This window comes from Phoxinus phoxinus, assembly GCF_949152265.1.
Source record: "Phoxinus phoxinus genome assembly, chromosome: 1".
Lineage (NCBI taxonomy): Eukaryota > Metazoa > Chordata > Actinopteri > Cypriniformes > Leuciscidae > Phoxinus > Phoxinus phoxinus.
The window spans coordinates 4,532,185-4,542,024 of NC_136876.1; the positions used below are offsets into that span (position 1 = coordinate 4,532,185).

Below are 9,840 nucleotides of genomic sequence, written 5' to 3' on the forward strand. Positions count from 1 at the left end.
GGAGTCGTTTTAATGAATGTCCCGAGGCTGCGTTGTTCCCTTTACGATATTAAACCCTTTACGATATTTTATTATTTTCAAATGTATTTTCTGTCATAGCAGCGAATATTATTAATAATTATTCTTATGAATCAGAAGAATTTCAGTGGTTACCACGGCAACGATACACTTTACACCCCGTAACGCACACTTCTTACCCATAATCACTTTTACCACTCATTTCACCCGCCAATTAGTGAATTAAAGAATTTGATTCTTTTCAGAGACTCGCTCATTTTTTGATTCGTTCAGTGATAATTTCTTCAAATTACATGAATATACGGCAGCAGGTGGTGAAAAAGAGTGTATTTTGTGCTATGTCTCAACGAACGTATTTACTTGTTACAAAATAATTACATTTAATTAATCAAATAAGTCTAAATAAGTGGTTCAGATGACCAACGCACAAGGTTTCCTTGCATAACATTTTAATTGTTAGGTCAGACATTTACACATTCACAAATCTGGGATTATATTAAACGTTGAGTTATATTCTGTGTGTTAAATATAAAGAATCGTATGTGCGCACCAATAACTGCGCTTTGCATCCGCTCTCTGCTGAACTGAATGAGATTGAATCACATGCTAAATGACCAATCTACCCGTAACTCTCATTCACGAATGAAATGTAGCCTACCAGTTCGTTCACGAACGCGATCGCTCTCTCGTTCAGACTCAAAACAGAGGGATCTCGTGAGTGATGGGCGTATTCAGTAGATCCAACCAATCACACGCCCCTTCAGCCGAACTGAAATGCTATTTGCTGACGTTATACAAATGTAATGACCTAACCAATACTGGCATGAATAAAACGTAGGCTAATTAATTCATTTTTGATAATACAAAATGAACACATAGCCTAACACCAGTGCTTACAGTAGCCTATACTGTAGGCCTACAGTAGTCAGGTAAATTGTTCAACATTTAGGGTTGATTTAAGTTGTTATGTAACTACTCGCTGGTTATTAAACAGTCCACGCTTCCGAAATACTGATGTCCATTTTGTTTATTGAAGAGACACCGTGAAAACTAGACACAAAAGGAAACAAACCAGAATTTTACACACAACACCACTACGGACACAAAAGGAAACATAATATACAAAACGCTTTTACCGTATTCGCCTGGAAACCAACAGTAGATCAAGTCAGGAGCAGTAACGTGTGTATCTGAATTCACATCTCACCACACAGTTCACGCTAACACGTGCAGGTGAAATAAATCAGCACGGGTCACATGACACTCAACTTAAACTGAATAATAATAAAATACAAATGGCAAACAAATTACGAAATTATCACAATACACAAAAGATACACTAAGTGACTCATGTTTATTTTAGTGTTGCCAATTGTGATACCCTTTAAAGAACTGTTATTGAGATGTCCGCTAAGGAATTGTGTTGCAATTAGGAATAGGGGAAACTGGACATCCCTGTCTAACTCCTCTTTTTAAGAAGACTCTAGGTGAAGTACCATATAGCTTAATTGAGCCGTTTCCCTTTATGTATAGCATTTGGACCATTCTGCAGAAAAAGTTGCCGAAGCCGATTTTTCGAAGAGCCTGAAATAAAAATTTGTGTTCCAATGTGTCGAAGGCTTTGTAATAATCTAAAAAGAAAATGAAGCCATCACTGTGAATTAATTCTGAGTAGTCTAACATGTCTAACACTAGCCGTATATTATTAGAAATGTGTCTTTTCTGCATAAATCCTGACTGTGTTTCGTCAATTATAGAGTTCAAAACATATTTTAATCTTTTTGCTAGGACTGCAGCTATTATTTTATAATCATTATTTAATAGTGTAATTGGGCGCCAATGGTCAATTAAGAGGGGATCTTTATTTAATTTTGGTATAAGAGTTATTAATCCTTGACTTAATGTGGCTGGAAGTAATACTTTTTCTATACTTATCTCATATACCTTTAACAAGAATGGTGCTATACTGCGATTAAAAAGCTTGTAAAACTCTGAGCTGAGTCCATTTGTTGGTTTTTAAACAGTTAATAGCTTCCTCTATCTCCTTCAATGTGATAGAGGTGTCACAAAAGTATTTATCTAAAACACTCAACAGGTTTATATTAGGTAAGGATTTAAAGAAATCATATGTTGTTGGTGTGGCGGTATGGGTGATTTGTTTTCGTCATCATTTGTATTCCAGCCTATTATCTGCGCCCTCTGGGCTTTAAAAGAAGTAGCGCATGTGCCGTCTGTTATGCGTCACTTTTTGGGAACTGCGTCGTTAACACGCTTCTGTCGTCACTTCCTGAGAACCGTATGCGATCACCCGAGTCGGTAAGGAGAATGCTAGTTGTTTGTATGTTTTGAAGCATATTCGTTATGCGTTATGCATATGCGTTCTGTCTAATGTATGTTTTAGAGACACTGATCTGTGTTGGAGAACGTGGTTCTGTCCTCCGCTGTACAAGACTGGTACAGTGTTATCACTGTTTGCACGCACTGGACGTGGACCCTGGAGTCGGTAGGGAGAAGTTGTTGATCTCTCGTAATTGTTCTCAGTAGTATGAAGTGCGTGTTCTCAAAGCGCTGGTTTGTATTTGAGAGCGTGGTCTAATCTATTTCCTCTCTCAGCTCTCAGGCCCATACCTGCATTTCATTCGGGTGCTTCGCCTTCATTCACGGCTCCAGTGCTGTTCTGTTTCCAAAATAATTTGGGTTTTCATTTTGTTTTTGTTTCCAATTTATTGTTTTGTGGTGAACTCTTTGACTTTTAGTATCGTTCCTAAATATTTGAATTGTCTATTGTCTTTTTTCTAATCATTTTCCTTTGTGGTTTTCTTTAGTTTTATTTTATTTGCTATTTTCCATTGCATTAGATTTGTTTATTTGATATGTCATTTTGTATAAGTTGTTTTCTTTATTGATTTCTTTTTGAAACATAATTGTTGGTATTTTGTTGCCATCTGTTTTGCTTTAAAAACTTGGTTATTTACTTTATTTTTTATTTAGTGGCAGCATTTATTTTCTTTATTTTGCTTTGACTAAAGTGGATTGAGTATATGCAACCCGGCCTTAAAGTGATTGCATTTTATGTACATTCTTCTGTGTTGGCAGGACTTGAGCACCGGCGGCAAATGACCATAAGCCAGATAAAGGTTACTAGGGGCTGGACCAAAGACGTCACCATCTTCGTCGCTATCTTATGACGACTGTAGATTCATATAATATATACATTGTTTTGATATTTATGGGTAATGATCTCAGATTATTTTACAGATGAATGATGACTGATAAATCCAGTACAAATAAACATTTAATTGCATTTTATTTATTTATGTCATGATGACATCGTCACAATACATGCATAACAACATAGTTGTTCTGACTTCATGAAGGCCCATGGCGTGAATGAAACATCAAACTGACTAGAACAAACTCTTTGAAATGTATATGATACTGGATATCAAGGGTGAAACTGTTAACAATGTAGACAGACAGCAATCTCATTCAATGTCAGTCATGTGTGTGCAGTAAAATATAATGTATTAGTGTAGTGATTTATGGTCTTAAACATTAATATTCATATTGAGTTTTTGGTCACATCCTTCCTATACTACGGGGCACCAGCCAAGGAATTTCACCTTGACAATAAAGAACAATCATGGAAGATTGTTGAAAGAATTAGAATTATATAAATTATAGGAAGTTTGTCATCTGATCAATCTGAAGGATTTAGTGAGATTCTGGCGAGCTTGTAGAGCCTCTGATTATCAACACAAGAATGACACAGTTTGCAATAAAGATGAATTTATTAACAAATAGACATATACAAGAGTAAAATATCAAGGCAAGGCAAGGCAAGTTTATTTATATAGCACATTTCATACACAGTGGTAATTCAAAGTGCTTTACATAGAAGAAATAAAAATAAAAATAATTACATAGATAATAAAAGAAATAAGAATAATTAAAACAGTTTAGAAAATAAAATACAGTGCAAACAGTCGGACGAACAGTGGCACAGTGCTCATTCAGTAAATGCAAAGCTAAACAGTGGTAATTCAAAGTGCTTTACATAGAAGAAATTAAAATAATCAAAAGAAATAAGAATAATTAAAACCGTGTCTGAGATGGAAGTGATTGAGCAGGTTTGCGGTGCCACTGGACCTACAATCCAGGGACGTCCTCTGCTGGGGTGGTGTACCACACCAGTATTGCCCCACTGGGCCCCCACAGAGCACGTTTCACTTTTGCTGTTTTAAACAAACAGCGAACCTCTATACTCTCCATAGTATAGATAATCTTCACTCGCCTCGTCGGAGTGAAGCTCTCCCGTTCCCCTTCAAAATCTCTTCCAATCAGACAGCCCTAAAAATTAATAAAATCTTCCTGAATCACAGTTTGGAAAATAAAATAAAAAAATAAAATACAGTGCAAACAGTCGGACGTATTTTATATCGACCGGTAGCTATTATAGATCTTTCTTTTAAAAGGATCTTCTTACAACTTACATGCATCAACTTTCTTTTCTCTTTCAATCTTCTTACCATCTATCAACTTTCTATTCTCTTTCAATCTTCTTACGACTTGCCATCTATCAACTTTCTATTCTCTTTCAATCTTCTTACGACTTGCCATCTATCAACTTCCTTTTCTCTTTCAATCTTCTTACGACTTGCCATCTATCAACTTCCTTTTCTCTTTCAATCTTCTTACGACTTGCCATGTATCAACTTTCTTTTCTCTTTCAATCTTCTTACCATCTATCAACTTTCTATTCTCTTTCAATCTTCTTACGACTTGCCATCTATCAACTTTCTATTCTCTTTCAATCTTCTTACGACTTGCCATCTATCAACTTCCTTTTCTCTTTCAATCTTCTTACGACTTGCCATCTATCAACTTCCTTTTCTCTTTCAATCTTCTTACTTCCTTTTCTCTTTCAATCTTCTTACTTACCATCTATCAACTTTCTATTCTCTTTCAATCTTCTTACGACTTCCCTGTATCAACTTTCTTTTCTCTTTCATTTACTTGCACATTCTTTTCACTTTCCTTAGCCCAGCATTCACATTCTTAGCTCTTTCTCAGACTAAAACTTTAATATCGAACAGTGGCACAATGCTCATTCAGTAAATGCAAAGCTAAACAGATGTGTTTTGAGTCTGGATTTGAATGTGGCTACTGTAGGAGCACACCTGATCTCTTCTGGAAGCTGGTTCCAGCTGCGGCTGGCATAATAGCTAAAAGCGGACTCTCCTTGCTTTGAGTGAACCCTTGGTATTTCTAGTTGATGTGATCCTAATGATCTGAGTGATCTGTTGGGTTTATATTCAGTGAGCATATCTGCAATGTATTTAGGACCTAGGCCATTAAATGATTTATATACCAGTAATAATACTTTAAAATCAATCCTAAATGTGACTGGAAGCCAGTGTAAAGACCTGAGGACTGGTGTGATGTGTTCAAATTTTCTGGTTCTGCTTAGGATCCTGGCGGCAGCGTTCTGTACGAGCTGCAACTGTCTTATGGTCTTTTTGGGAAGGCCAGTAAGGAGTCCATTACAATAATCCACCCTGCTGGTGATGAAAGCATGCACAAGTTTTTCTAAGTCCTGACTGGAAACAAAGCATCTAATTCTTGCAATATTTTTCAGATGATAATATGCTGATTTGGTTATTGCTTTGACATGACTACTGAAGCTAAGGTCTGACTCTAGAGACACACCAAGATTCCTGACTTGATTTTTAGTTGTTTGACCTCTAGAGTGGAGGTATGCGTTCACCTTGAGAACTTCATCTTTGTTTCCAAACGCAATGACTTCAGTTTTGTCTTTGTTTAACTGAAGAAAGTTTTGGCACATCCAGCTGTTTACTTCATCAATGCATTGGAACAGGGAGTCAATGGGGCTGTAATCGTTAGGCGATAGGGCTAAGTAGATCTGTGTGTCGTCTGCATAGCTGTGGTAAGAGATTTGGTTCTTTCTCATTATTTGGCTCATTGGAAGCATGTACAGGTTGAATAGGAGTGGCGCAAGAATTGAGCCTTGAGGAACTCCGCATGTCATGGATGTCCACTCAGACTTATGGTCTCCTATACTCACATAGTAACCTCTCTCTTCTAAGTATGACCTGAACCATTTTAGGACTATCCCAGAAAGACCCACCCAGTTTTCCAGCCTGTCAAGAAGTATGTTGTGATCGACAGTGTCAAAAGCAGCACTGAGGTCGAGTAGCACCAACACTGATAATTTGCCTGTATCAGTATTTAAGCGAATATCGTTAATTATCTTTATGAGCGCTGTCTCTGTGCTGTGATGCGATCGGAAACCAGATTGAAAATTGTCAAAGTATCCATTCGAGCTTAAGAATTTGTTCAGCTGATTGAAAACAACTTTTTCAATGATCTTGCCAATGAAAGGAAGATTTGAGATCGGTCTATAATTGCTTAATATAGTCTTATCCATATTACTCTTTTTCAGGACGGGTTTGACCACTGCAGTTTTCAGGGAGTTTGGAAAACTTCCAGAGAGAAGTGAGGCATTTACCACTTCTAGCAGATCTGCTTCTAAGCTGTTTAACACACTTTTGAAGAAAGATGTGGGAAGAGCGTCAAGGGCGCAGGTTGATGTTTTAAGGTGCTGTACGGTTTCTTCTAAAATTTTGCCATCAATTTCTTTGAAATCAGACATAGTAACTACTTTCTCAGGTTGTGGTCTGATCTGTCTGACCCCAGTGCAACTCAAGGATGTGCTGATCACCTTTCTGATATTATTGATTTTCTCAGAGAAGAAAGAAGCGAACTCACTGCACTTGCTGTCTGAGAGCATTTCACTGGGAATCTGGCTCGGGGGGTTTGTCAGTCTCTCTACAGTAGCAAAAAGAGTGCGTGTGTTGTTTAAGTTGCTGTTAATAATATTTGAGAAGAAAGTCTGTCTAGCTTTGCCTAATTCCATATTGAAAGCATGGATGGTGTCTTTGTAGATGTTATAGTGGACTACAAGTTTTGTCTTCCGCCACATGCGCTCTGCTTTTCTGCATTGTCTTTTCATATTTTGCACTGCTGTTGAGTTTCTCCAAGGTGCTTTTTGTCTACCACTCTTCCTGACTTTCACAGGAGCAATATCATCAATTACACTTTTAACTTTTGAGTTAAAAGAATCAAGGAGAAAATCAACAGAGTCAGCAGATATGCTTGGTGTTGAAGATATAGCCTTCATAAATAGTACACTAGTGTTCTCATTTAAGCATCTCTTCTTGACAGACACAGATCTAGCTTCAATGGCAGGAGAGATCAATATATCAAAGAAAATACAGAAATGATCAGACAGTGCTACATCCTTAATAACAATCGATGAAATGTTTAGACCCTTACTGATAAGTAAATCTAGAGTGTGTCCACGATTGTGTGTCGGTCCATGTACATGCTGAGTCAGATCAAAAGTTTTTAAAACAGTTTTGATTTCTTTTGCCATATTGTTTTCTGCATTGTCTATGTGAATGTTAAAATCTCCAGAAATAGCAAAACAGTCAAACTCTGAGGAAATGGTTGATAACAGTTCTGTAAAGTCCTCAGAAAAGGCTGAAGAGTATTTTGGAGGCCTGTAAACAATTATAAGTAAAATGCGTGGAGCACCTTTTAACACAATACCCAGATATTCAAAAGACGGGTAATTACCAAATGATATTTGCTTACATTGATAGACATCTTTAAAAAGAGCAGCTACTCCCCCACCTCTCCTACCCGCTCTGCAGACACTCATAAAAGTAAAGTTAGGAGGGGATGTTTCATTGAGGACAGTTGCACTGCAGTTGTCTTCTAGCCAAGTTTCATTTAGAAACATAAAATCCAGGTTGTATGTGGTTATTAAGTCATTGACTAGAAGTGATTTGTTTTTAAGTGAGCAGATGTTTAAAAGTGCTAACTTGACAGTCTTACTTTTTGTACACACAGCAGTCTTAGTTTGGCGTGTAATAGGCACCAGATTAGATGGGTTTGCTGTACGGCTTTTGAAGGCCTTAGACTTTCTATCATGTAATCGAACAGCAATAGAGAAAGATACAGGCACACAGGGTTCCCGCTTGTTCTGTAAACATTTGAGAAAGTTACTGTTATCATAGCGGGGACCCGGCACATATCAATGAGAGCTGGTATATCACACTTACTAAATACTACTAAGAAAAGTGACTAAACTACTAATGAAAATGTAATCCATAATCAAACAGATACTACAAACAACTACACAAATGGATGTTCACAATGAATGTTAAGTAGATAAACAACGGATTGGATGAAGCAATTAGAAGTCAATTGTGGTCTTTCTGGATGCTGGGAAGAAACAGTAAATAATCATTTATGAATACAGATAATGTGTCTAATGTATCTATCTGTATATGCAGACCCTAGATACAGGCTCTAAAAAATATATATATATAATATAGCAACAAGCTATCCTGTAGCTCAAACAGTAGAGCGTTGGCGCTTGCAACGCCAAGGTCATGGGTTTGATTTCCCATGTATGTAAATGTAAATGTGTGCCTTGAATGTATGGATAAAAGCGTCTGCCAAATGCGTAAATGTAAATGTAGCAACAACCTAATGCCCAGGCCTTTGGGAAGAGGTTTGGTTAGCTTATATTTATGTTCCACGTGGTCGGGTGATCAGTCCGGCAATGGGCTACGTCTTCCACTGGTATCTTTCTATTCGCAGTGGGGGTAAACTGGATCCCTTTCCACCAGTTGCAGAGCCGCACTGAGTGCTGGAGGTTCGCTGCCGGTCCTTGTGTAATCCGGCAAACTGCAGGTCAGGTGGTGGTTGATCCGCAGGATCCTTTGCAGGCTAGAGGTTACAAAGGCAAGAGTCGTGCAGCTCAGGTGTTGAATGCTGAAGTCCTCAACAGAAGCGGTTGAGCTGCTTGAAGCTCCATGCGGGTGAAGGTTTACTTGCAAGAGTATAACCTTGGTTGTGCTGTTGTTCCTTCCCTCTTTAGGTCAGAAACTCTACTACTGTAGTGGTGTGATTGGGTCGTTGCGCGCCCATCACGTCCCACCTTTCCACCCTGTGGAGCTTGTGGATTTGTCCCAAAATACACAGTTAAATTAAACATTGTCTTTAGAACCTTGGAAATGCTTTATTTCCTTTCCAAACCTTTCTCAAAGTCCCTTCGGCAGCGTTCTGAACTTGTAGAGTCCAAACTTGATGTAAATTGGTTGAGGTATCACCCAGATGTCCATTACTGTGTTAGTGGGTGAGATTACATTGGCTGTTATTCCAGGTGCAGTTTCCACTGTGAGTGCACAGTTCCCTGGATGAATAAGGAGATATGTAGGACATGTTCCTTACAGTTTCCTGTCCCTTTTTGTGGTCCTAAACCAATGTGTAAAAAGATTAGTCTTTTTCTTAGGGTTCTTTGTTCCAACCAATGTTGTTTTTGGCAGCCCTTTTAGTTTTAGTCTTAGTCTCAGTCTTTTTGACGAAAATGCTTTTTAGTTTTAGTCACATTTTAGTCACTTATAAACTTGATAGTTTTAGTCAAGTTTTAGTCGACGAAAACGCAAAAAGGTTTTAGTCAAGTTTTAGTCGACGAAAACATAAAAAGGTTTTAGTCAATTTTAGTAAAAAAAAAAGAAAGAAAAAAAGTAGTCTTTAATAAATTAATTTAGGTTAAAAAGTATTGGAAATGGGCTTAGGTTTGACAGGTTGCAGCAAGTTGCAATTCATAAAACAACAGTTAACCTTAAAACCTTTGCATAATAAACTAGACTTTCTGAATAATTAGATTGGTTGGGTCCTTACATGCGCTTCGTGAGGCACACACGCACACTAGCACACACACGCAAG

The 9,840-nt window shown here is 37.7% G+C and overlaps 1 protein-coding gene across 1 annotated transcript in view; it reads left to right on the forward strand.

The window, feature by feature from the left end:
- LOC306999735 (uncharacterized protein) overlaps nucleotides 1-9,840 on the forward strand; it is a 501,826-nt gene that overhangs the window by 233,976 nt on the left and 258,010 nt on the right. The gene's annotated exons all lie outside the window — the stretch shown is intronic.